The sequence below is a fragment of the Bos javanicus genome, chromosome 3 (assembly GCF_032452875.1).
Source record: "Bos javanicus breed banteng chromosome 3, ARS-OSU_banteng_1.0, whole genome shotgun sequence".
Taxonomy (NCBI): Eukaryota; Metazoa; Chordata; class Mammalia; order Artiodactyla; family Bovidae; genus Bos; species Bos javanicus.
In genome coordinates, this window is record NC_083870.1 from 10,738,286 (window position 1) to 10,765,091 (window position 26,806).

Consider the following 26,806-nt stretch of genomic DNA (forward strand, 5'->3'; position numbering starts at 1 on the left):
AAAGAAATAGAGAAGAAAATGATGCTTAGGGTTTCTGAGAAAGTAGGAGGGGCATATGATGTAGAGCATGCTAAAAGGGAGTCGCTTTGGTGCCTGTAGAGCTGCCTTCTGTCTTGCTGAAGGAAGGAAGGAGGGCAAGGTGATAGGATGGGTGCAGATGCAGATTTGCTTGTTGGCATCTGGAAGATAAGACAGTTCCACCTGCTGATGGAGCTGGCTCCTCCTCCTCCTCTCCCTCCTCCTTGTCCTTCTTTTGAAGGAAGTGATCATGCCATCTTCTGAGAGTAATTGGGAAAAAGAGGATGTTGGTGTTTAAAGAGACCATAGACATCTGGGTTAGTGATTGTGGAGAGAGAGAGAGAATGATGATATAGCAGAGGAGGGTGGAATATTTACTAGATGGTATTAAAGGACCAATTTGGAGGAGACAGACTGGCTCTGAGAAACAGATCCAAGTTCACATACATATATATGTATATTTGTATGTCTGGCTTGTTAATGTGAGCCTTCATAATATGCTGTTACTCTAGTCCCCCGTGGAAGAATGTGTTCAGGTACAATGTATTTACGTGTTCCACAGAGTGCATGGAACTCCACAATCTCCTGAGTATGTAAGTAGTATATATATATATATATATATATATATAGGGAAGTGATTTTAATTCTTAAAATGTACGTGTGTCTAACCTGGAGAAGGAAATGGCATCCCACTCCAGTATTCTTGCCTGGAGAATCCTCATGGACACAGAGGAGCCAGGCGGGCTACGGTCCATGGGGTCGAAAAGACTGAGAGACACACAGCATAGGTGTATTTAACAGCACATTGGAGCTTGTGTTTCACATTAGTTGGTTCAGGGCGCCACCTGCTGGAAATCTTACTTAACAGTACCAGCCTGGGTTTTCCGATGCAAAATCTAAACTCTTTTTCTCTGAAGTCAGTGTTCTTGCATACAGCATTTCCCTTATGACATGTGGGCTTCATTTATTAGATACTCTTTTACTTTTTTATTTGTGTATCAAGTCACAGACATTAAACTTTGTTCTTTTCTGACTTGATTTTGGTCAAAGATCACATCTATCCCATTTCAGCGCATGTGTTGTCTGTAAATCTCATCCATGATCCATATACAAAAGAAGAGAAATAAAATGTCAGACTTATCTGAAATGGCATGAGTGAGGAGCAGATTATTGGTTAAAGGTGTATAAAGCATAGGAGATAGAGTCCAATTTTATCCAGATTAAGAGATGTCTTATTTAGTAATCCTTCAAATTCAGATGTTGTCTATAGTATCCTATCACAAATTCTTCTCTTCTAGGTTTTTAAAGTAAAATATGTATTTCTCCATAGTTTCCAAAGTGGCCCCTCAGGAAACCAGTCTGCTATAAAGTATCCTTTTCATTGTCTATCTTAATCTGAATACATTATCATTGAAAACTTTTCTCCAAGATCTTTAGGTAACACCGTTAAACTGCTTCCAGTTTCTAGGTTTTTGTCAAATAATTCTTTTCCTTTGAATTAAATTACTCTATGGGAGAGTTCTGGGATAAATCACTCTTTTTTTATTAGTTTTTTTTTTAAATTTCTATTTCATTTTAAAATGGAGGATAATTATTTTACAGTCTTATGATGGTTTCTGTCATAGATCAACAGGAATCAGCCGCAGGCATGCACATGTCCCTTCCTTCTTAAACCCCCTATCTCTCCATCCCACCCCTCTAGGTTGTCACAGAGCTGGCTTTGGGTTCTTTGCATCATACAGCAAATTCCCACTGGTTATCTGTTTTACAGATATCATATTTATGGATATCATATCCATATCTGTGGAAATGTATATGTTTCAGTACTACTCTCTCAAGTCATCCCATCCTCTCCCTCCTCCGCTGTGAACAAAAGTCTGTTCTTTACGTCTGACTCTCCTTTGCTGCCCTGCAAACAGGTTCATCTGTGCCATCTTTCTAGATTCCATATATATGCATTAGTATACTATATTTGTCTTTCTTTTTCTGACTTACTTCACTCTGTATAATAGGCCCTAGGTTCATCCACCTCATTAGCACTGACTCAAATGTGTTCCTTTTTATAGCTGAGTGATATTCCATTGTGTATGTGTACTACACCTTCTTTATCCATTCTTCTGTTGAAGAACATCTAGGTTGCTTCCATGTCCTCACTATTGTAAATAGCTGCAATGAACTAGTGCTTCAGTGAACATTGGAGTACATGTGTCTTTTTCAGTTATGGTTTACTGAGAGTGTATGTATGGATGTGAGAGTTGGACTGTGAAGAAAGCTGAGCACCAAAGAATTGATGCTTTTGAACTGTGGTGTTGGAGAAGACTCTTGAGAGTCCCTTGGACTGCAAGGAGATCCAACCAGTCCATCCTAAAGGAGATCAGTCCTGGGTGTTTTTTGGAAGGACTGATGCTAAAGCTGAAACTCCAGTACTTTGGCCACCTCACGCGAAGCATTGACTCATTGGAAAAGACTCTGATGCTGGGAGGGATTGAGGGCAGGAGGAGAAGGGGACGACAGAGGATGAGATGGCTGGATGGCATCACTGACTCGATGGACATGAGTTTGAGTGAACTCCGGGAGTTGGTGATGGACAAGGAGGCCTGGCGTGCTGCAATTCATGGGGTCAAAAGAGTCGGACACGACTGAGTGACTGAACTGAACTGAGAGTGTATGCCCAGTAGTGGGATTTCTGGGTCATATGGTAGTAGTATTCCTAGTTTTTAAAGGAGTCTCCATACTGTACTCCACAGTGGCTGTATCAATTTGCATTTCCACTAACAATGCAAGAGGGGTCCCTTTTCTCCCCACCCTTCCAGCAATGGATAAATCACTCTTAATTGCTTCTTCTCCTTTAATTCAGTCAACTCTTAATTACGGTCATTTTTTTTCATATACAAATAATCACGATTCACAGGGAATTTAGAGAAATGCCAGTATAAAGTACTGAGTTATTCACAAGAAAAGCAGCATTTGTTCATTTACTCAGCCAGTCCTCATTAAGTGCTTACTGTGTGCCAGGAACTTGGGGAAGCAATGGGGGGATGTTGGGGAGCAGGACAGACATGAGTCCGATCCTTAGAGAGCTCGCTGTACAATGTGGAAGGCGGACATTGATTATAGCATCCCAACATGTTCTGGTGAGCCCTCTGCTAAAAGAAATTCAGAGAATGTCATGGAATATCTGGAAGGCTGAGAGTCATGGAAGTCTCCCTTGAAGAAGTGGTATGAAGCCATGGAGGAAAGGGAAAGCAAAAAAACTCCAGGAAGGCTATGGGATAGGAGCCAAATGCTGAGAGCCGGATTATGGAGGGGCTGATAAATCTTTCTATGAAGTTTGGATTTTATTATAAGAACAGATACCAGCAATGAAAAATTTTAAAAGTTTGTGTATGAATGGCAGCAGGGGTGGCCACACTCAGATTTGTATTTTGGAAAGATTATTCTAGCTGAAGTTTGGAGAAGGTCTGGAGGGAAAACCCTGATGGGACATAAGTTTCGAGATATGTGTGATGTGGCATTGGCTTACATTAAGACAGTGGAGAAGGAGACAAGTGAGTGAATCTGAGAGATATTTAAGATGTTGAACAGATGAGACTTGGTGGAAATTGGTTGTAAGGCGTCAAAGGAAGAGACGAGTCCAGAATGGCTCCCAGCTTTCTGGCTTGAACAAAAGGAGGTGCCCCTTAGTGAGACAGCAAGTACTAGACAAGATGTAGATTCTCAAGGCCAGAGAAGGTGAGTATTCCCCCTTGGACATGTTGAATTTGAGGTGTCTAAGGTGTATTGGTAGATATGTCTAGTGAATAATTAGATATATGAGCCTGGAGCACTGGGGAGGAATCTGGGCTGGAGATACAAGTCAGGATGATCAGCCTGTTGAGAGTAAATTGATGTTTTGGAAGTGGTCAATACCTCACCAAACATAAAATAAGAATGACTAAGAAACCTTGAGGAACACATCTTTTAAGGCAAGAGGGATGGTATGGGGAGGGAGGAGGGAAGTGGGTTCAAGATGGGGAACATGTGTATACCTGTGGCGGATTCATGTTGATGTATGGCAAAACCAATACAATATTGTAAAGTAATTAACCTCCAATTAAAATAAATAAATTTACATTAAAAAAAATAAAAATAAAAAAAAAAAAAGAGGGGGAAGCCAGCACAGAAGACCAGCCAGAGAGGCTGGGAGACAACCAGGAGGGCCAGTGCCAGAGCCAATGGTAAGAAGCTTAAAAAAAAAAAGAAAAAAAGATGTGCAGCAGTGGCCAAAATTGCTGATAACAACTGATGTTTTTCTTTAGGATTTAGTGACACGTACATGGCCTTGTCCAGTGCAGGTCCAGTGAAGGGACACAGTCAATTTCAGTGAGTTCACACACAAGTAAGGGACGAGGAAGTGGGAGCAGTGAGTGCAGAAAATGAAAATATCTGTTGTAAACTGGAGTTTAGGGACTCAGTGGGAATTGGCAGGAGAGGTATGGTTAGGGAGAAATACTGTTGTTGCTTGTTCTTTGGAAAGAAAAGGGTTGAGAATGTTTCAGTGCTCGCAGACATTACCCCATAAAGAAAGAAAGGCTGAAGGAACCAAGAGAGGAAGTATTCACTTGATAGTTTAGTCCCTAAGAAGGCAGCCAGAGATAATAAATACATAAATAATTTGCTGTGCCCCTTTTTTGTGTACAGAAACTGTTCTAGGAGCATTATCTCATTTGACTTATATGCAGCCTCTCTGAGAAGTTCTATAATTATTAGCCCATTTCTTTGAGATGTGGACACTGAGGCACAGATAGGTACCAAGGCCACACGGTACATGGTGGGGCTGGGATTCATATCGGGGTATGTGACTTGAGACGTGTACCCTTGAGCACAAGGCCGTGTTGTGGGATCCACAGCCTACCTGGAGACATAAATGGGAGGTGTCCACCCTTGCTCTTGTAAGAGGTCTGGGGAGGGGAGGGGCTGGTCTGGATGCAGATAGGTGTCAGATTGGTTGGCATTATTAATTTCTTAGGGATGCCATAATAAATTACCCCACTCTGGGTGGTGTCAGAGAAGGCAATGGCAACCCACTCCAGTACTCTTGCCTGGAAAATCCCATGGACGGAGGAGCCTGGTGGGCTGCAGTCCATGGGGTCACAAAGAGTCGGACACAACTGAGTGACTTCACTTTCACTTTTCACTTTCATGCATTGGAGAAGGAAATGGCAACCCACTCCAGTGTTCTTGCCTGGAGAATCCCAGGGACGGGGAGCCTGGTGGGCTGCCGTCTATGGGGTCACACAGAATCAGACACGACTGAATCGACTTAGCAGCAGCAGCATCTGCTCTCCCTCCCTCTGAAGGGGTCCCTTGTCTGGGGTTCTCTGCCTCTATCTTCACTTAGTTGGCTTCTCTGTATCTCAGAACTCTTTCTGCCTTTCTCTTATTAAGAGACCTGTCGTTGAATTGTAGGGCTCACCTCAAACCCAGGATGATCTCATCTTGAGACTCTTAATTACATCTGCAATGATTCTTTTTCCAAATAAGTTCACAGATTTTGAGGGTTAGGATCTGGACATATCTTGGTGGGGGAGGGGGTACTATTCAACCCACTACAGTTAGAAAGATGAAGGAGTTTCTGTCTGATGGATCCCTGTATTCTATGGAGTAGAGTATGAGTACTGTTCTGAGAGTGAACTCAGAAGTAGAGGGGTCAAGTATCTGAGGAGTGAAGAAATCTGGCAGTGATTATTATTGAAATGTGGAGAGTCGACTGAATAGGAAACACAATACGTTTGTGGAGCAGCGTGAAGAATGCAGATAAAGTTTGTTATCATTAATTTATAGCTGTGTGATTTTCTCTAACAGCAATTTGCAGCCAGGTGCACGCATGGAGAAAGCTGACAGATGAAATGACAGGAGTTACAGTCAAGAGGGAGGGGCATGGATGGGGGGGAAGCAGGACAGAGGAGGAGGGTTAGGGTACTGGCAGGGCGGGGGGTGGGGGAGCTCTGTCTATAGGAGCTAAGCTGGGTGTGTATGGAAACAATATCCGAGGAGAACTAATAGATGGGTCAAAAAGCAGGTGAAACCCTAAGAGCAATTCAGTGAACTATCTATAGTGCTACAAGGTTATTCTCAGAGTGTGGAGTATTTGATTGTATTGTTTTACATGAGGAAAAGAATCTGGTTGCAGTAGAGGCAAAAGAAGGTTAATGGAAATGGACAAGTCAAGAGAGAAGGCAGGGATATAACAAAACAGAAACAGATTCAAGGTTATAGAGAACACTGGTTACCAGGGAGAAAGGTGATAGAGGAGTAGGGGATTATGGGGGTACAAACTACTGTGTATAAAATAAGTACGTTTTAAGGATGTGTTGTGCATCACGGGGATATAGCCAGTGTTTTATCATAAGTCTGCTGCTACTGCTACTGCTAAGTCGCTTCAGTCGTGTCCGACTCTGTGCAACACCATAGACAGCAGCCCACCAGGCCCTGCCATCCCTGGGATTCTCCAGGCAAGAACACTGGAGTGGGTTGCCATTTCCTTTTCCAATGCATGAAAGTGAAAAGTGAAAGTGAAGTCGCTCAGTCGTGTCCGACTCTTAACAACCCCATGGACTGCAGCCTACCAAGCTCCTCCATCCATGGGATTTTCCAGGCAAGAGTACTGGAGTGGGTTGTCATTGCCTTCTCAGTATAATCTATAAAAATACTGAATGATTATGTTGCACACCTGAAACTGATATAATGTTATAAATCAACTATACTTCAATTATTTTTTTAAAAAAGAGAAGGCAAGATTCAGGACAGGCCACCCATGTGAACACAGAGTCACACAGAAAAACGACAGGCCCTGGGTGGCAAATGCTGCTGATGGTGTGATGTTTGACCTGGGACTCAGTGGTTAGAAGAGGCTATTGAGGTGGGTGCCATTCCCTTGGAGTGACACTGGATGCTGTGTTAGTGAAGATTCTAAGAGGAACAGAACCAATAGAGAGAGAGAGAGAGAGAGAAAGTGTGTGTGTGTGTTTACAGAGAGGGAGGGAGAGAGAGAGTTATTGATTGATTTATTATTAGGAACTTATGTGATTATGGAGGCTGAGAAATTCAGACCAAAGAGAATAGATAATATAGTTCCATTCCAAGGCAGAAGACTGATGTTCTAGCTTGAGGACAGTCAGGCAGGGAAGAAGAATTGTTTCTTAGCCTTTTATTCAACTCAGGTTGTTAACAGATTGGATGGAGCCCATCACATGGGGAGGGGCAATTTGCTTTACTCAGGCTACAGATTCAAATGTTAATCTTATCCAGAAATACCTTCACAGATACACCCAGAAATGATGTTTGACCAAAGATCTGAGCACTCCCTGCCCCACTCAAGTGGATACAAAAAATTGACCTCCACAAACATGTTGATTACATGAATAGTCTTACTCTACTGGTCTTAGTCTCCCTGATTTTAAATGAAGGGGTAAAAAAGATTATTACTAAAGGTCCCTCTAACTTTAACTTTCGTGTTTTGCAGTATAATTTCAAACCCTTAGGGTGGGAAGAAAGTGTTAGTCGCTCAGTCATGTCCAACTCTTTGTGACTCCATGGACTATAGCCCATCAGGTGCCTCTGTCTATGGAATTCTCCAGGCAAGAATACTGGAGTGGGTAGCCATTCTCTTCTCCAGGGGATCTTTCCGACCCAGGAATTGAACTTGGGTCTCTTGCATTGTAGGCAGATTCTATACCATCTGAGCCATCAGCGATATCCTGGTAGAAGGGTGGAAAAAAACATCATGTTAAAATTCTCCTTAATTAAACATAACTCAGAAATGACTCCTGTGAATCCACAGATCTTAGTAACTAATGATTATACTCAAATTCTGGCTAATACTCACTATTTACCTGCTTAAAAAAAAAAACATTTATTTATTTATTATTATTATTATTTTTTGAACACTTATTTATTCTTGATTACACTAGGTCTTCGTTGCTGCATGCGGGCTTTCTCTAGTTTCTACAAGTTGGGGCTACTCTTCATTGCAGTGCACTGGCTTTTCATTGCGGTGGCTTCTTTGGGTGAAGAGCACAGGCTCTAGGTGCATGGGCTTCAGTAGTTGTGGCTGTTAAGTTTAGTTGCTCCATGGCATGTGGAATCTTCCTGGACTAGGGATTGAACTTGTGTCCCTGCATTGGCAGACAGATTTTTATCCACTGCGCCACCAGGGAAGTCCTCTTAAAAAAAACAACAAAAAAACATAAAAGTCTCGACAAAACTTTCAACAGCACAACCACAGAAACTTCTCCTTCTTTTCCCACATAAACCATTAACACATGGTTCCAAAATCTCCCTGGGCAACAAGAACTAGTTCTGGGTTGTTCTCTGTCTTCTCTGAGTGTGGATTAAGAGATATTGTGACAGGCAGGAGTCATCTCAGGCGAGTCTCTCATTTAGGTCAGTGTAGCAAACTTGCCTGCAAACAATGAATTCCAAGTTGTTACCTTTGCTTGAAATCTGTGCATTTTATAGGCGGGCTGAATATTTCTTTTTAAGTAGGTGTATCTGAAAATAATAAATACAGTCCTTCCTGGAAGCAGAGGGTTGGGATGAGAGGACATTTTGAAGCATAGTACATTTGGCTAGTTTGGGGTTAAGGAAAAGAGAGTGGAAGTTCAGCCCTCAGTGTACGTGCTTCTGCTGGAGGAATTAGATAGAGAAGAATCCTCTCAGATTGGCACACTTTATCTTTACCCCACTTGGAATGCCCTTCCTCCATTTCCTCTCTTGATGACTTGAAACAACCTCTGAAATGTCAGACCCCTTTAGGTAGCTTTTCTTGGCTTCCCTTCCCACCCACTCTCATCTAGATCAGGTGCCCTCCCTTTGTCTGCCTGTCACCTCCTGTGTGTACGTCTGTCGTGGCGTTCCCCGTGGCATATTTACTTGTCTTTTATTTCTGTCTCCCTGACACAATGGCTGACACATGAGGCGATAAATTCATTTATACTGAAGTCATTTAATTGTGTACTTTTGATGAATTTGTCATTATTTTGCTCCCTTTGCTATGTCTGGCAACTATTTTATATCAGTCACTAGGCTAGCAACTAGGAACATACAGATAAACAAAACATAGGAGGTCCTGATACTTGTGAAGTGTGTATTCAGGTAGGAGAGACTGACAAAGAGGAAAGCAGTAGAAGAAAAGTAAATAAGGTGGCCACTATTTGTAATTACTGTGTCACAAAGGGAATAAATGAGAGACAGACAGAGGCTGATGGGTGAAGGTACTCTGGGTAAAATGAGTAACAAGCCTCTCCCAGTTGGTGATGCAGGAGAGAAGTAGGGAGGAAAATACTTCAGGCAGAGGAAACAGCAAGAGGAGGAGCTCAGTTAAAAGTGGATGGAGTAGAATGAGCCAGGCATCCTGGAAAGACATAGGAGTGGGATCACTCAGAGATGTTACCCATAGTTAAGAGTTCAGAAGGGAGGACTTGGGACACGAGTGAGGAAGTGCTGCAGGAGCACCATCAGTGAAGGGGATGGTACTGTCTTGGAGTCATGCAAGGGCAGTAAAGACAGGAGAATGTAGGCTTGAGATTATATGTTAAAGATAAAAATTGGTCATGTTTTTGATAATTTAGATAAGAATGATGAAGGAAAAAAGGAATCAAGGACGCCTCTTACTGAAGTAATGGATTACTGTGTACTGATTTGGGAAGATTTGGAAGAAGGAGAAAGAAACAGGCTCAAGATCCTACTGTACAGCATAGGGAACTATATTAATATCTGATGATAAACCATAATGGAAAAGAATATGAAAAAAGAGTGTATGTGTATGTATAACTGAATCACTTTGCTGTATAGCAAAAATTAGCACGACATTATAAATCAGCCTTTGGTCACCTAATCTATGACAAAGGAGGCAAGAATATACAATGTTGAAAAGACATCCTCTTCAATAAGTGGTGTTGGAAAAACTGGACAGCTACATATAAAAGAATGAAATTAGAACATTCCCTAACATCATGCACAAAAACAAACCCAAAATGAATTAATGACCTAAGTGTGAGACCAGACACTATAAAAATCTTAGAGGAACATGTAGGCAGAACACTCTTTGACATAAGTCACAGCAAGATCTTTTTTGATTCACCTCCTAGAGTATTGAAAATAAAAACAAATATAAACAAAAGGGACCAAATTAAACTTAAAAGCTTTTGCATAGCAAAGGAAACCATAAACAAAATGAAAAAAACAAACTTCCGAATGGAAGAAAATATTTGCAAATGAAGCAACCAAAAAAGGATTACTCTCCAAAATATACAAACAGTTCACGCAAATATATATTCCAGTCAAAAATGAGTGGAAGATTTAAATAGACATCTCTCCAAAGAAGACCTACAGATGGCCAACAAATGCATGAAAATATGCTAAACATCACTATTAGAGAAATGCAAATCAAAACGACAATGAGATACCACTTCACACTGGTCAGAATGGCCATTATTAAAAATCTACAAACAATGAATGCTGGAGAGTATGTTGAGAAAAGGGAACCCTCCTACACTGTTGATGGGAATGTAAATTGGTTGGTTCAGTCGCTATGGAGGACAATTTGGAGGTTCCTCAAGGGGTCACACAGAGTTGGACACAACTGAAGCGACTTAGCAGCAGCAGCAGCAAAAAACTAAAAATAGAACTCTTATATGATCCAGGAACCCCACTTCTGGGCACATATACAGGGAGGAAACCATAATTCAAAAATGACATATGCACCCCAATGTTCTTTGCAACACTATTTACAACAGCCAGGACATGGAAGCAATCTAAGTGTCCATCAACAGAGGAATGGATAAAGAAGATGTGGTCCATATATACAATGGAATATTACTCAACCATGAAAATGAATGAAATAGTGCTATTTAAAGAGACATGGACAGACTTAGAGACTGTCATACAGAGTGAAGTAAGTCATAAAGGGAAAAGCAAACATCATATAATATTGCTTATATATGGAGTCTAGGAAAATGTACAGATGAACTTATTTGCAAAGCAGAAATAGAGACAGATGGAAAGAACAAATGAATGGATACCGAGGTGGGGAAGGGAGGGGTGGGATGAACTGGGAGATCGGGATTGAGATATATACACTGCTGCTGCTGCTGCTAAGTCGCTTCAGTCGTGTCTGACTCTGTGCGACCCCATAGACGGCAGCCCACTAGGCTCCAGTGTCCCTGGGATTCTCCAGGTAAGAACACTGGAGTGGGTTGCCATTTCCTTCTCCAATGCATGAAAGTGAAAAGTGAAAGTGAAGTCACTCAGTCCTGCCTGACTCTTAGCGACCTCATGGACTGCAGCCCACCAGGCTCCTCCATCCATGGAATTTTCCAGTCAAGAGTACTGGAGTGGGGTGCCATTGCCTTCTCCGATATATACACTGCTATGTATAAAATAAATAACTAATGAGGACGACAGAGGACGAGATGGTTGGATGGCATCACCAACTCAATGGACATGAGTTTGAGCAAGCTCCAGGAGATATTGAAGGACAGGGAAGCCTGGCGTGCTGCAGTCCATGAGGTCACAAAGAGTTGGACATGACTGAGTGACAGAACAACAATAATGAGGACCTACTATATAGCACAGGAAACTCTATTCAGTGCTCTATGGTGACCTAAATAGAAAGGAACTCCAAAAAAGGATATCTATATACATATAAATTAATCACTTTTCTCTGTGGCAGAAAGTAACACAACATTGTAAAGCAACTAAACACCAATAAAACTTTTAAAAAATGTAAGTCAACTATATTTCAATAAAAAAGCAGGCTCAAGAGGAAGATAAGTGTTCTATTTACATTTGAGATACGTGTAAATTTTCCAAGAGAAGGCTAGTAGGTAAAAGAAGCAGGTAGTTGGATATGAGTTTTAAGCTCAGAAGAGCTCAAAGACTTCACTTGTAAATTTAAGAGGCCTCCACATAAAGATCCTACATAGATCTGTGGAAATTGATGAGGCTATTTAGAGAAGAAAATGTAGAGAGAAGAACAAAGAGGGCTCAGATCAATTCTTTGGACCTCCCTGATTCGGCATTTGAGTAAAGGAGGAACCATTCAAAGAAACTGAGAGAAACAGCCAGTAAAAGAGAAAGTAATTTTAGGAAGCAAAAAAGAGTTTCAAGGAAGAGGAAATACCATTGCTCAGAAGTTCAGTAGGATGACAGAAATGTCCACTGAACGTTTTACAACATGGAGGTCATGGGTACTTTGGCAAGAACTGTTTAATTGAGAAGTGAGAGCTGAATTTAGATTTCAGTAGCACAAATTTGAGTGAGAATTCAGGAATCGAGGCAGTATGTGTCCAGAATCAAACTTTTCAAAAAGTTTGTCTATAAAAGAGCTCTGAGAGATGGACCAGGAGTTATGGAGAGGTGTGGATCAGTGAAGGATTATTGTTATATTCTTAAGAAGAGACTGTGATTATGTTTTTTTTTTTTTTTGCCAATGAAGATAATCCAGGAGAGAGGGAAAAGTTGGAGGTTCTGAAGAGAAAAGATAATGTTAAGGCTTGATGTCTTCTAGGATTTAAGAAACAATGGCACCCAGTGCCAAAGGGGAAAGATGAGCTTCGAGAGGGAAGAAGGATGTGATGAAGGCCAGTGAATAGGTGGGTTTGTAGGTAAGATGTGGGGCTTCACCTCCAGTGGCTTCTATTCTTCTAGACTGAAGAGTGAGGTGAAACCATGAGCAATGAGTGAACAAGTGCTTGGACCTATTCTGTTTCTCATGGCATGAAACTAATTTTGCCAGTTCTTAAGATAGACAAGGGCCTCCCTGGTGGGTCAGTGGTAAAGAATCTGCTTACCATGCAGGAGATGCAGAAGACATGGGTTCGATCCCTGGGTTGGTAAGATCCCCGGGAGGAAGGTATGGCAACCCACTCCAGTATTGTTGCCAGAAAAATCCCAGGGACCGAGGAGCCCGGTGGGCTACAGTCCATAGGGTCACAAAGAGTCAGACACAACTGAAGCAACTAAGCACACAAGATACTCAACTGGAATTGGCAATATTTCATAGAAACCTGGAAGGTCACTGCTCTTTGGCTTTTTAGCTCTTTTTTTTTTTTTTTGGCAGGGACAGATTCCTCTTCATCTATGCTTTTTCTTTTCTGAAATTAGTTTGTGTGGTAGTTAATAGTTTTTTGATGAGATTCAAAATTCCGTATCAATCATTGCCCCTCAATCATGCTGCAGGGGTGAAGGCTGGCCAGGACACCTGGCTGTGTGTGGTGGGAAGAATTGATTGTCACAGTTTCTAGATGGGGCTTCTTAAAGGCTTTGGAGGAGACAGGTGTATGAGAAAGAGAAAGCATTTGTGCAGGAGAAAAGAAAAATGGAAATGATAAAAAGGAAAGATTAAGTTTTGCCATGTGCTGCACAATACTTAACACTCATATCTATCTTCCACAGAACATTTAATAAAATTTGTGCTACTTGTCAAAGTTGACACTGCTGCTTCCTGGGCTCAGTGTGGAGTAACAGCAGAGGCTACCCAAGGGATAGCCCATGCACATTTGGGTTACATTAATTTTTTATTGTGAAATAAATTATTCATAGCCAAGGATGTATATAGAATATATGAACAGTTTAAGATGCATAATTACAATCATAAAATAAGCACTCAAGTTCCAACTAGCCAACTTAAAAAGAGAACATTGCCAGTTCCTCTGAAGACACTTGGGCGAACCTCCTCAATGGTGAGAGATTACTTGCTCAGTCGTTTCCGACTTTGATGACCCCATAGACTAGTCTGCCAAGCTCCTCTGTCCATGGGATTCTCCAGGCAAGAATATTGAAGTGGGTTGCCATTCCTTCTCCAGGGGTCTTCCTGACCCAAGAATTGAACCTGGGTCTCCTGCACTGCATACAGATACTTTACTGACTGAGCTACGAGGGAAGCCTCAAAGGTATCCCTCTCCTACTTCCAGAGGTAACAAATCACCCCCTTAGTTTTCTTTATTGCTAAATAATAATATGTTGTTATTGTTCAGTTGCCAAGTTGTGTCCAACTTTTTGTGACCTCATAGACTGCAGCACACCAGGCTCCCCTGTCTTTCATTGTTTCTCGAAGTTTGCTCAAATTCATATCCATTGAGTCAGTGACACCATCCAACCATCTCATCCTCTGTCATCCCCTAGCTTCATTTACTTTTAAACTATATGGAAACACATAATTTTGTGTTACTTTGGTTCCGTCATCATTGTACTTTTTGAGATTTATCCACGTCCTTAGAGGTACAACAGTTTATTTATGTCCATAGATGTGTAGTGCTCCATGATACAGAAATACCACGATTTATTAATACAGCCTGCCTTTGACAACATGTAATTTGTTTCCAGGTTTTTCTGTTATAACCAGTTGTGCTAGAATATTCTTATATCTCATGGTGCAAGAGTTTTCAGATTATATACTTAAGAATAAGATTGCAGAGTCATAGACTATATCCCTAGTCAGTCTCATCAGGGTATACTTTTTTGCTTTCCAAAGTGATTCTTATCAATTTTATGTTGTCTTTTCAACAAAGACAATAAGGATTATATCCAAATATTAATAATAACAGAGATTTTGCAAACCTGGAGGCAATGTTATTAGTTGGTCCTCTCTGTAGAGATAGCCCCAGTGCAGGAAATGGGTAGACACTCAGGCGGGTGAAATGTTGGTGGTACATGTTCCTTTGTTTCATTTTTTTCTCCCCTAACCTTCATTCTCAGACAGGAATATCTTTTAACACATGGATGTGGTTAGGGGTCTCCTAGGAGGCTGAGAATGTCAGAAAACAGGAGATTTAAAGTTCGAGGCAGGAAAAGAAGGGGGCATTGCCCTGCACACGTATTTGAGGATCTGGAATGTCCAACACACAGTGAAGGGGTGGGGGTTGCTGTGCAAACATTTTTGTTGGAAATTTTGGCCCCAGAGTTGAAATGCTTTTTGCAGCTAGGAATTTCCATGGTCACTGTTGGATGCGTTAGTGAGAACTGCAAGTTTTTCTAACCTTTCATCCCCAAAGGATATGGAAATGCAAGTATCATCCTGCCTGAAATTCTGGTACCCTGACACTAAGGTCACTTTGCCCTGTGTTTCCTGGAGTAAGAGTACCTGGTACCCACACAGCTTCCTCTCTGCATCCTCTTCCCTTCTAGGGGATCAGCCATTAACTAATCACATTAGAAAAATGAACTTGAATCCTCTCAAAATCCCTGAAAATTAGATATTGTTCCAACTTTAGAGATGAGAAAACTGAGGCTCAGAGAGGTGAGTAACTCACCCCAAATTAGGTGTCTTCTAAGTGATAGACTAGAAAGCTGAAGTCACACCTGTTTAACTGCATCTATGTTTTTCCTCCCTGTTCTCTCCCTCTTCTTCTGTTCTCTGTCTTGTCCTTTATAACCATATGGTCCTGAACAAGTGTCTTCTCCTGTCTGAGCTTTAGATTGAAAATTAGCAGTTCACATAGGTTTAATGAACATTTATTAAAAAATGAAAATCACCCTATGGACATCTCACATTCTAGTGAGAGCAATGTTCTGAGCCAGCAAAAGATCTTTCTCCCTCTATCTTACTACTGATGTTGTTGCTACTATTTTTACAAGTGTCTTCTAAATCTACTCTCACAGCCTGTGGCTAAACATGTGAGTTTAGCTCGTTCTACAGCTGGTGTGTACCTACAGTTAGGTAGGTCTTGACTATAAAACTTGTTCCAGTGTGTTGTTTGTCTGTGATTTTGATTTCATCCTATTTTGCCAACCAAGAGCATGTTTCCCCTCATAAAAGTGAGTTTTTAGTGGAGGCCTTCTTCAGATCTGCTGTTACAAACTCACACACACCTTAGCGCTGGTATCTGTCTCAGGAAAGCAGTCAGGCTTGGCAGCACGACGGGTACGCCCATCAGTACCCAGGGAAAACTGCTATTGCAGCCTCCCAGGTTCATTACTTCTCTAGTGACACCTCACCCTGCTAACAGGGGATCAGAAGCAGAGGCAGGAGGTGTAATTCAAATGTGGGAAAGAGTCAAATCAGCCTCTATCTTGGTGTGGCTCCGGGAGACCCAGCCCCTACCACCTAGGAGGCTAACTGATTCAGGCCTTTCTCCTCCGGGACAGCCAACTTGCTGTTTTGTGTGCTGGTCCACCTCACCTGTTTCTCCCTGACTCCCCTGGTTGGAGAGAAAGATGTTGGTTCTCGAGGGTAGCCCTCATCCACTGGGAATGTGAAGACCACGATCGAGGAGTTGTTCTCTATGACCCCAGCGTGTGTGCATATGTGCGTGTCTGTGTGTGTGTGTTTAGTTGTGTTCAGCTCTTTGCAGCCCCATGGACTGTAGCCTGTTAGGCTCCTCTGTCCATGAAAATTTCCAGGCAGGAATACTAGAATGGATTTCCACTTCCTACTCCAGGAGATCTTCCCAACCCAGGGATCGAACCTGAATCTCTTGGGTCCCCTGCATTGGCAGGTAGATTCTTTACCACTGCATCATCTGGGAAACCCCAAATACCCCCCCAAAATTAATTGAGATAAAAAGAAATTCTAAACTCTTCTAATAATGGTCATGGACATGAATAACAATATCAGGGACCTCAGGTTCTGGTTCCTTTTTGCAGTTGGTTGCCCAGTAATCCTGTGTCCTCTACTTGAAAACTGGGTAGAGAATCTCAAAAAATCATCAAGATTACTGAGAATAGCAATGAGTGAGAGACTAGAAGTTTTTCATAGTCTAGAACAGTAGCTGCCAAACTTTTTCTGTAGGTCAGATAATAACTATTTTAAGTTTTGTGATCCCTTCTGTCTCTGTGGAATATGAAGCTCTGTGTGGATTTACAATCTTTAAATGTATAAAAACCATTCTTAGTTTGGTAGCCTTACAAAAATGGATCACAGGCTGGATTTGGCCTGTAGTTTGCTAACTGCAGTCCTATAAGCTCATCTGCAATTTTAGAGCAGCTGGATATTAGAGAAAAATCTTCTAGAGACTTAATATGGTATATTTTGAGAGGAAGCATTGAGCAGAAATATCAGGCTCAAGCATAACTAATTAGAAAATAATCTGGAGAACAAAATGGACAAAGGAGAGTAAAGATAAGGAAGAACAGAGATTGTGAGGCAATTATTTAAAGGAATTAGGGATGTGGAAAAGAGGCAAAGATAAGGGATGAGGATTTAATGGAGTATCTTGAACAAAGTAGAGAGTCTGGGAAAATGGTATAAGTGGGGCAGATTTTCTCCTAAGCATGTCCATGCATGTATGCATGCTCAGTCACTTCAGTTGTATCTGACTCTTTGTGACCCCATGGACGGTAGCCTCCCAGGCTCCTCTGTTCATGGGATTCTCCAGGCAAGAATATTGGGGTCGGTTGCCATGTCCTTCTACAGAGGATTTTCTCAACCCAGGGATCAAACCTGAGTCTCCTACATCTCCTATGTTGCGGGTGGATTCTTTACTGCTGAGCCACCAGGGAAGCCCCTCCTAAACATGCTGCTAAGTCACTTCAGTCGTATCTGACTCTGTGCGACCCCATAGGCGGCAGCCCACCAGGCTCCCCTATCCCTGGGATTCTCCAGGCAAGAACATTGGCATGGGTTGCCGTTTCCTTCTCCAATGCATGAAAGTGAAAAGTGAAAGTGAAGTTGCTCAGTTGTGTCTGACTCTTCATGACCCCATGGACTGCAGCCCACCAGGCTCCTCCATCCATGGGATTTTCCAGGCAAGAGTACTGGAGTGGGGTGCCATCACCTTCTCCGAAACATAGTTACTGTCAAATACACACAAGTCCTGCTGTATAGCAGACTGGATTTGCATGGGGATATGAGGAGAAATTTACTCCCCTTTGTGGCTTATCACTACAGGCATGTGTGCTCAGTCACTTCAGTCTCATCTGACTGTGACCCTATGGTCTGTGGCTCACCAGGCTCCTCTGTCCATGGGATTCTCCAGGCAAGGATATTGGGTGGGTTGCCATTTCCTCCTCCAAGGGATCTTCTCAACCCAGGGATTGAACCTGAATACCCTGCATCTCCTGCATTTCAGGCAGATTCTTTCCACTGAGCTGCCAGGGAACCCTGGCTTATCACTTCGGTCCTCTTTTAACCATATGGGTCAGGTCACAGGTCTCCACTTGCTTTCCTGGCACCACCCAACACTGTTAGTTTAGTGCTTGTTCAATCAGCTTTCGTGACTGAAAAATAAAAAGGAGGGAAAGAGTGCATTACTTCCCCGGGATGTAGGTTGGCAAGGGTGACTGGGAAGAATGCAATACTGTGGAACATTTTCTGTGGATTGAGAAGTAAGTAATAATGTCAATCATGGCATTTTAACCAAAGTACAAACATGTTTTCTCACAGATAATTGACCATGGGTGGAAACTCAAGATGGACAAAGAGGACAATCAGAATATTAATGGAGAGGTGATACATGTCAAAGAGAAAATAAGAAAATGCATCTCAACTGTATGACTAGGTTGAAAAACAGGTAAACAGGCCAATTTCTGCTGGGAGATAATTTGAAAGGCTGAGACCTTTTAATACCCAAGAAGTATTGAATATCACAATATTTGCACAATATATTGAATATCTCAAACAGGCTCATTTTCTCAGAATGATGGAAGAGCCCTGAACTAGGAATCAGAACGTCTTGGGTTTAGCTTTTAGTCTGCTCAGTAATTTGAAATCCGTGTAATCTGTGTGATTGAGCTTTTCTGAGTTTCGTTTCCTCATCAGTAAAATGGAGATGGCATGTTTTTCCTTTTCCATACTGTTATTTTGATTTATACATGCATATTAAATGGCTTTGTAAAGCATTAGGAACTATGATAATGATGGAGATTTTATTAGTTTTAGTATTTTATTATTATTTATTACTATTTTATTAATGAGTTGGCTTCACTAATAGAGCAGGCTGGGTATTATGATTAGGGGCTTCCAAAAGACTAGCTGCCTGTCAAGTTTTGCCTAAATTGAACTGTAATAGTATGATTAAATCATTTTATGAGGTCCAAAGTTTCTAAGGTCCTTCAGTTCAGTTCAGTTCAGTCGCTCAGTCGTGTCCGACTCTTTGCGACCTTAGGTTATGAAAATAAGAAATATTTAAAAATACAATTACATTAAAGATGAAATTTAATTCAATTGTGTACCTCTTAGCACTTGATTAGCTGGCCATCCTAGCAATGTCTTGAGAGAATGGAACAGAATTGCTGAAGAGCTTTGGGTCACCACAAAAGTACTGAATGAATGCCTGTCTGAACATCAGAGGTGGGCAAGGCATTAATGAAGAGAGGAGTGGTCTTTTGTAATTGTCTTCACAATTTTGACTCAGGATAGTTTGTTTTGCCCATATCTAGGGGTTTTGAGAGATGGCAGCCTGTGATTTTTTTTTCCTTTGAATTCTTTCCCAGTGCCATCTTTTCCCCTAAGCAAATATTCTCAATACAGGATCCTGACTAACCCTCCTGGAGTTCTTATGGCATAGATAGCTAATGTCCCACAAAGAATGCATGCTTCCCTTCCAGGAGCCTTATATCTTGTAACCTGTATTCTAGGAGTCTTCCAGGAGACTTTCCAAACTGCCTTGTATCTAGGTGGGGCTGGGTGCCAATGGCAGGTTGTATGGGTGTGATGTGTGTCACGTACAGGCTGAGCTAGTTAAGAAGCAAATGATTTCTCCACTCCCTTTTCTTCTTGTCTGCTTACTGAAAACTGATGCCAGTGATAATACTGGAAATCAAGTCTTGAGGATGGAACTATCATTAAAAATGGAAAGAAACTGGGCATCTGAGTCACTGCTTGAAGGAGAGCTGCCCTATCAGGAACACCTACGTCATACTGGAATGTAAGCAAATAATCCACTGGGACTTTTGGGTTTTCTGGTATTACCTGGATTAATACAGCTGTTGATATAGCAAACCTTCCCAGACTATTCTGTTCTCTACAAATTGTGATCAGGTAGTCTTTTCTCTTGATATTTAGCCCTTTCCCTTTCTTCCCTAGGTCCTTTCTACCCTTCCTGCTGAAAGGTTGTTGCTGAGCCATGAAAGATACTGGGATTCTTGGCCTCCAGAGGAGAGGAATTCAATCCAGGGCCAGTGACAAGGCTTGATCACTCAGAGCTTTTGTGTGATAAAGTTTTATTAAAGTATAAAAGAGATAGACAAAGCTTCTGACATAGACACCAGAAGGGGGCAGGAAGAGTGTCCCCCTGCTAGCCTTTGGCAGTATGTCATATACCTATCAGCAAGCTGCTAATTAGAGAAAGGAAATGTCTCAAAACTCAGAGTGGCACCAGGCCCCTCACCCATAACATGCATTTGGAGATAACATTGGCACAAGGTGAATCATCCCGGGCCATAAAACAATTGACATGAATCTTGAAGAAAGGCAGGTTTCCAAGTAAATATATAGTTTCATTAAGAAACAGAGTAGGAGAACAACGAGCCCTTATCGGTTCTGAGTCTTAAGCGGAACCGACTTGAAGAAAGACAGAGTTTAGGGTAACTACATAGTTCATTAACATAGCTTAAGGAAAACATTTCCATAAGAAAAATGCATTGGTTAGCTCAAGGTTTGAGAAAAGTTGAGTTCAGGTGGAACCAGGTGTCATCATGGCAACACAGAATTTTAAAAGAAACCTCCTTTTAATTCTGTATAGAGAAGGAAAAAATCTGACACTTGTAGCTCATTTCCTTCTGCTGCTTAAGGGAGAAATAAAAAATGTCTGATGCTTGCAGCCTATTTCCTTCGTTTGGAGACCCCAGGCCTTCTTTCCTGATACCCTCTCACTGCCATCATCTTCAGATGAATAATGACATCAGCAAAGAGCAAGAACAAAACAGTGGTTATTTCATTCTTGCATGCATTCATTCACTCGTTTGTTTGTTTTTTCTCTGCCTGACTCAAATGCATGGTAGTAGCCCAGATGTTGGATGGGAGCCAAGAACAGATGTTTGCAGGCTATTACCTTACACTCTTGTGTTGGATATAAAAAAGGTATACACAGTAAAGACCATAAGTTTCAATGGCATGACTTTAAATTGGGAGTCTAGAGGAAGGGTAGTTTCTCACCACTTTACATCCATGGGATTTGTTTCATTTTTATTTCTTACTTCTCGTGTGGCAGAGTGCACTTGAGATGTAAGAGTCATCAGTGGAGCACCCTGTGGTCATTATTGGGTTTATAAAGCCAGCATAGGGAGATCAGAGAGTTGTTTAAAACCTGAAACCATGTTGTGAGCCTGGAACCCAAGTTCAAATACTTGGATATAAAAGAAACTGAGAGCCCATGTGTTGAAGGAGGATAAAGTTACACATGCAGAGCAAGTAAACGAAACCTAGGAAACAGACAAAAAAAGGAGGCTACAAAATCACACCAAACTCATGTCTGAGATCTCATAATTTTCCCACTTATACAGCTTGTGCTCACAGGTACACTTGCAATTTGACCAAGTACAATCTATACTTAAAACAGTTGTCCTAACCTGTTATTTTAGTCATGATGTTGGGTATAACTGTGGTTTCTAAACAAGAAACTTACTCCATAGTCACTTAGGGATTAAGTGGCTTAACTGGAATGAAACCATGATTGCAGGGCTCACTTTATAGTTTCTATCACCAGTTCATACAGCCAGTATAGAATCTCACTGGCCTTGAATAATCCCTTAACTTTCCAAGAGCCAAACACCTGGCTTTGGAGGAAGAGATTCTTATGATGTGCTGGAGTTTGGACCAGGCTCTGTTGTTTGAATCCTGATTCTGCCACTCACTATCTCTGTGACTCTAAGTGAGTTACAGAAACCTCTCTTTGCCTCATTTCCCTCATTAGTAAAATGAGGATAATCATATGACCTACCACTGGTTGTCAGAGGGATTAAATGTACCAAGAGGCGTAAATCATCAGAACAGTGTCTCCTAAATAAACATCAGTTTTTGCTATTGTTTTCTGTTGTGGGTTAAGTGCATTTCCTCCGATTTGAGCTTTTGTTGGACTGGAAGGCAGCTAATTCTTCCTGCAGACATGAAAGTCCTGACTCAGGTTTTTTCAGCCTTATTTGGAGGATCCTCACAACACTGGTGTCCTTTTCCTCTCAAGTTGGAGCTCATTCCAATCTTCTTTTTTTCTTTTTTTGATCGTGCTGGGTCTTTGTTGTGTGCACGCTTTCTCTAGTTGTGGTGTGCAGGCTTTTCATTGTGGTGGCTTCTCTTGCTGTGAAGCACAGGTTCTAGGCACACGTGCTTCAGCAGTTGCAGCATGTGGGCTCAGAAGTTGTGGCTTTCTGGCTCCAGGGTGCACCTTCTCTCTTGAGCTGTTGCTTTCTCCCTTCATCTTTTCCCCACTGATTCTCTCTGTCGTCCCTGTGGTCATGTCCTCTTCCCTGGCAATCCTACCCATGGCAGCCCTGTCTTTCAGATCTGGCTCAAGAGTTATAACAATGAAGGGTTTTCTTTTACATTGGTGTATCAGTATAAGTATCAGTTCAGTTGCTCAGTTGTGTTGACTCTTTGTGACCCCATGAACCACAGCACGACAGGCCTCCCTGTCCATCACCAACTCCTGGAGTCTACCCAAACCCATGTCCATCGAGTCGGTGATGCCATCCAACCATCTCATCCTCTGTCGTCCCCTTCTCCTCCTGCCCTCAATCTTTCCCAGCATCAGGGTCTTTTCAAATGAGTCAGCTCTTCGCATCAGGTGGCCAAAGTATTCGAGTTTCAGCTTCGACATCAGTCCTTCCAATGAACACCCAGGACTGATCTCCTTTAGGATGGACTGGTTGGATCTCCTTGCAATCCAAGGGACTCTCAAGAATCTTATTCAATGCCACAGTTCAAAAGCATCAATTCTTCAGTGCTCAGCTTTCTTCACAGTCCAACTCTCACATCCATACATGACCACAGTGGCTGACTTTATTTTTCTGGGCTCCAAAATCACTGCAGATGGTGACTGCAGCCATGAAATTAAAAGACGCTGAATCCTTGGAAAGAAAGTTATGACCAATCTAGACAGCATATTAAAAAGCAGAGACATTACATTGGTGTATGGGTACTAAATATGGAGGAGGGTATGGCAACCCACTCCAGTATTGTTGTGTGGAGAATCCCAATGGACAGAGGAGCCTGGTGGGCTACAGTCCATGGGGTCACAAAGAGTTGGACATGACTAAGCAACTAAGCACAGGATATAGGCACTAAATACCTAATGTTTTTTCCGTTTTATTTTTATTTTTTTTTTTTATTTATTTTTTTATTCTTCCAATTTTATTTTATTTTTAAACTTTACATAATTGTATTAGTTTTGCCAAATATCAAAATGAATCCACCACAGGTATACATGTGTTCCCCATCCCAAACCCTCCTCCCTCCTCCCTCCCCATACCATCCCTCTGGGCCGTCCCAGTGCACCAGCCCCAAGCATCCAGCATCATGCATCGAACCTGGACTGGCAACTCGTTTCCTACATGATATTTTACATGTTTCATTGCCATTCTCCCACATCTTCCCACCCTCTCCCTCTCCCACAGAGTCCATAAGACTGTTCTATACATCAGTGTCTCTTTTGCTGTCTCGTACACCGGGTTATTGTTACCATCTTTCTAAATCCCATATATATGCGTTAGTATACTGTATTTATGTTTTTCCTTCTGGCTTACTTCACTCTGTATAATAGGCTCCAGTTTCATCCACCTCATTAGAACTGATTCAAATGTATTCTTTTTAATGGCTGAGTAATACTCCATTGTGTATATGTACCACAGCTTTCTTATCCATTCATCTCCTAATGTTTTTCAATGCTAGCTTCGTGGCAGCAGAGGACAGTTTAGTTCAGGATTAAAAGACTGGCCAATAGCTGTGATAATGATGCAGGTGATCAGAAAGGAGGAGAGAGGCAGCAGATCAAGATGCTCCAGGATCCTTGTGCAAGACAAGTCACAGGTATCCTGTCTGCTCAACTAAAACCTGTAACCAGTTAACCAAATTGCATGTCTAATAGATCACATATAACTATACACCAAAAGGAAATATTTCAAATGTCTTTTGCACACAGGACTCTGGCTCACAGAGTCCATCTTTTGGTGACAGGTTTTCTGAGGACAAAAAGAACTCAAGGGAATCCTAAATTTCACTCAGTGTTTTTATTGTTGATGTTGTAATTTTGAAATTATCATATGTGTGTCATAGAATAAAGCAAATAAGCAGGGAATTCCCTGGCAGTCCGGTAGTTAGGACTGTGTGCTTTCACTGATGAGAGCCTGGTTTGATCCCATCCCTGGTTGGAGAACTAAAATCCCACAAGCTGCATGGTATGGCCAAAAAAAAAAAAAAAAAAGCAAATCAACAAAACTGTTGATGATATTAGGATCAAAGTTTTTCAGTGTCTGAGAAAAGACAAAATATAGTAACAAAGAAGGTAATGGAGAAAACCCTACAATATCTAATCTAAGTTGGAAATATCAATAAGAGCACAAGGTTATATATGATTTATACATAGTCTATATAAAATATAGCATGTGTTGCATACAGTATAATCTGTGTGAAATTAAAAGACACTTGCTCCTTGGGAGAAAATCTATGACAAACCAAAACAGCATATGAAAAAGCAAAGACATCACTTTGATGCTTTTGAAATGTGGTGCTGGAGAAGATTCTTGAGAGTCCCTTGGACATCAAGGTGATCAAACCAGTCCATACTAAAGGAAATCATACCTGAATATTCACTGGAAGGGCTGATGCTGGAGCTCTAATACTTTGGCCACCTGATATGAAGAGCCAGCTCATTGGAAAAGACCCTGATGCTGAGAAAAATTGAGGGCATGAGGAGAAGGGGACAACAGAGGATGAGATGGTTGGATGGCATCTCAGTGGACATGAGTTTTAGAAAACTCCAGGGGATACTGAAGGACAGGAAAGCCTGGCGTGCCACAGTCCTTGGGTTGCAAAGAATTGGACTAGACTGAAGGACTGAACAATGACAACAGCAGTTTATATTTATCTGTGTATAATCTGGAGAAGGCAATGGCACCCCACTCCAGTACTCTTGCCTAGAAAATCCCATGGATGGAGGAGCCTGGTAGGCTACAGTCCATGGGGTCTTGAAGAGTTGGACATGACTGAGCGACTTCATTTTCACTTTTCACTCTCATGCATTGGAGAAGGAAATGGCAACCCACTCCAGTGTTCTTGCCTGGAGAATTCCAGGGATGGGGGAGCCTGGTGGGCTGCTGTCTATGGGGTCGCACAGAGTCGGACATGACTGAAGCGACTTAGCAGCAGTAGCAGTAGTGTATAATCTATAAGTCTATTATATATCTATGTCTATATACATATATATGTGTGTGTGGAGAGACAGACAGGGAGAGAACAAAATTTGAGAATATGCTCTATTCAACAAAAGAGTTTAGAAACCAATGTACTCCAGTAGCAATGAGCACAGCTACATTCAAGTACTATTTTCTAAAATACGATGTTCACTAAAAAGAAGCAAGACTCCTTAGAGAAATGACAAGTTCTAGCTTTGAAGCAGGAGAAATTTAAAGTGAGGTTAAGATTTCTTATGCCATCATAATGGAAAGAAATTCTAAAGAGTAATAGGGGTCTTGTTAAAAGGAAACAGCTCTCACTGGACAAGTTTGGGACAATATTAACCTCAAAAGAATAATGCTTGAATTATATCAATGTCTGAGTTTCTAATGACACTCAAAAAAAGATAAAAGAAAAAAAGAAAAAGGGGAAATAAATGCTTATTTACTACAGTGGAGATTCTTAGGACACCAACTTCTTATTATGAAAATTAGTAATTAGAAGGAAATATTTAAGCTTTACTCTGTGTTAGTCTGGGTAGGTGGATTATGCCACAACCTCAAAATCTTAGTGGCTTGAAACAAGAGTGTTTATTTTTCATTTTCACTCCTCGTCCGTCTTGGATTAGCAGCTGTTCTGATCCACATCTTCCTCACTTAGGGATACAAAATGACAGAGACTCAATGATTTAGAATGCTATTGTGGCAGTGGAAAGGAATGTGCTAGAAAATACACCATATGTCTACTCATATTTTCATGACCCAAGCAAGTTATATGGTCATGTCCAAACTTAGGAGGGTAGACAAGTTCAATCCCACAATGGCAGATTGTGTAGATTTTTTAGGAAATAACTTTCTTCTTCCCTTTTCCCCAGGAACACAGTAAACTTCACCCTACTGACTTTGTGACTTGCTCCAACTGATGCCACGTGGGCAGAAGTGACAGCACGCTGGCCTGGAGCAGTGGCTTTACAAGGCATCTCATCCTTTGTCTCTTTAGCACTCAGGGCATCCAAGAAGAGAAGAGCAGGCCCCCAGGAGCTGTTGCTTCTTTTTCAGACTCCTGGTTTGAGAGACACACTACACTGATCTGGAGCCTGGAGCAAAGCCCAGAAGAGCTACAGCTGAGCCACAGGCAAATCACAGATTCATAAGAGATGTTTGTTGTTGTGAGTCAATAAGATTTGGGCTTGTTTGTTGCTGAAGCAAAAGCTGACTAATCCACCCATCATATACTCAGAAGGAAGATTAAAAGTGGAATACTGGTGGCTAGCCACATTGCCTTTTAAAGTGAAGTGAGTACTCCAGATTGCCAACTAATAAATGTTGAAGGAATGATACTACTAGACACCACTGTTTTGCCATCCTGAAATCATAAATTCCAGCAGTTATTATCAATGAATATGGAACCATTAGGTGAAAGTTTATTCGGAAATAGAGTATTTGGATAAGGCTAAGTAGCATCTTGTGGATTACTTCCTGC

General features: G+C 41.5%; 1 long non-coding RNA gene across 3 annotated transcripts in view; it reads left to right on the top strand.

Moving 5' to 3' along the window:
• LOC133238766 (uncharacterized) overlaps window positions 1-26,806 on the top strand; it is a 102,249-nt gene that overhangs the window by 56,093 nt on the left and 19,350 nt on the right. For 2 of the 3 annotated variants that reach the window (XR_009733621.1, XR_009733623.1), the window contains exons 2-3: window positions 18,383-18,509; window positions 26,199-26,618. This is a non-coding gene — a long non-coding RNA (uncharacterized LOC133238766). Of the gene's footprint in view, window positions 1-18,382; window positions 18,510-19,742; window positions 19,866-20,023; window positions 20,458-26,198; window positions 26,619-26,806 lie in introns of those variants that run through there. The other variant, XR_009733620.1, reaches the window with a different exon arrangement.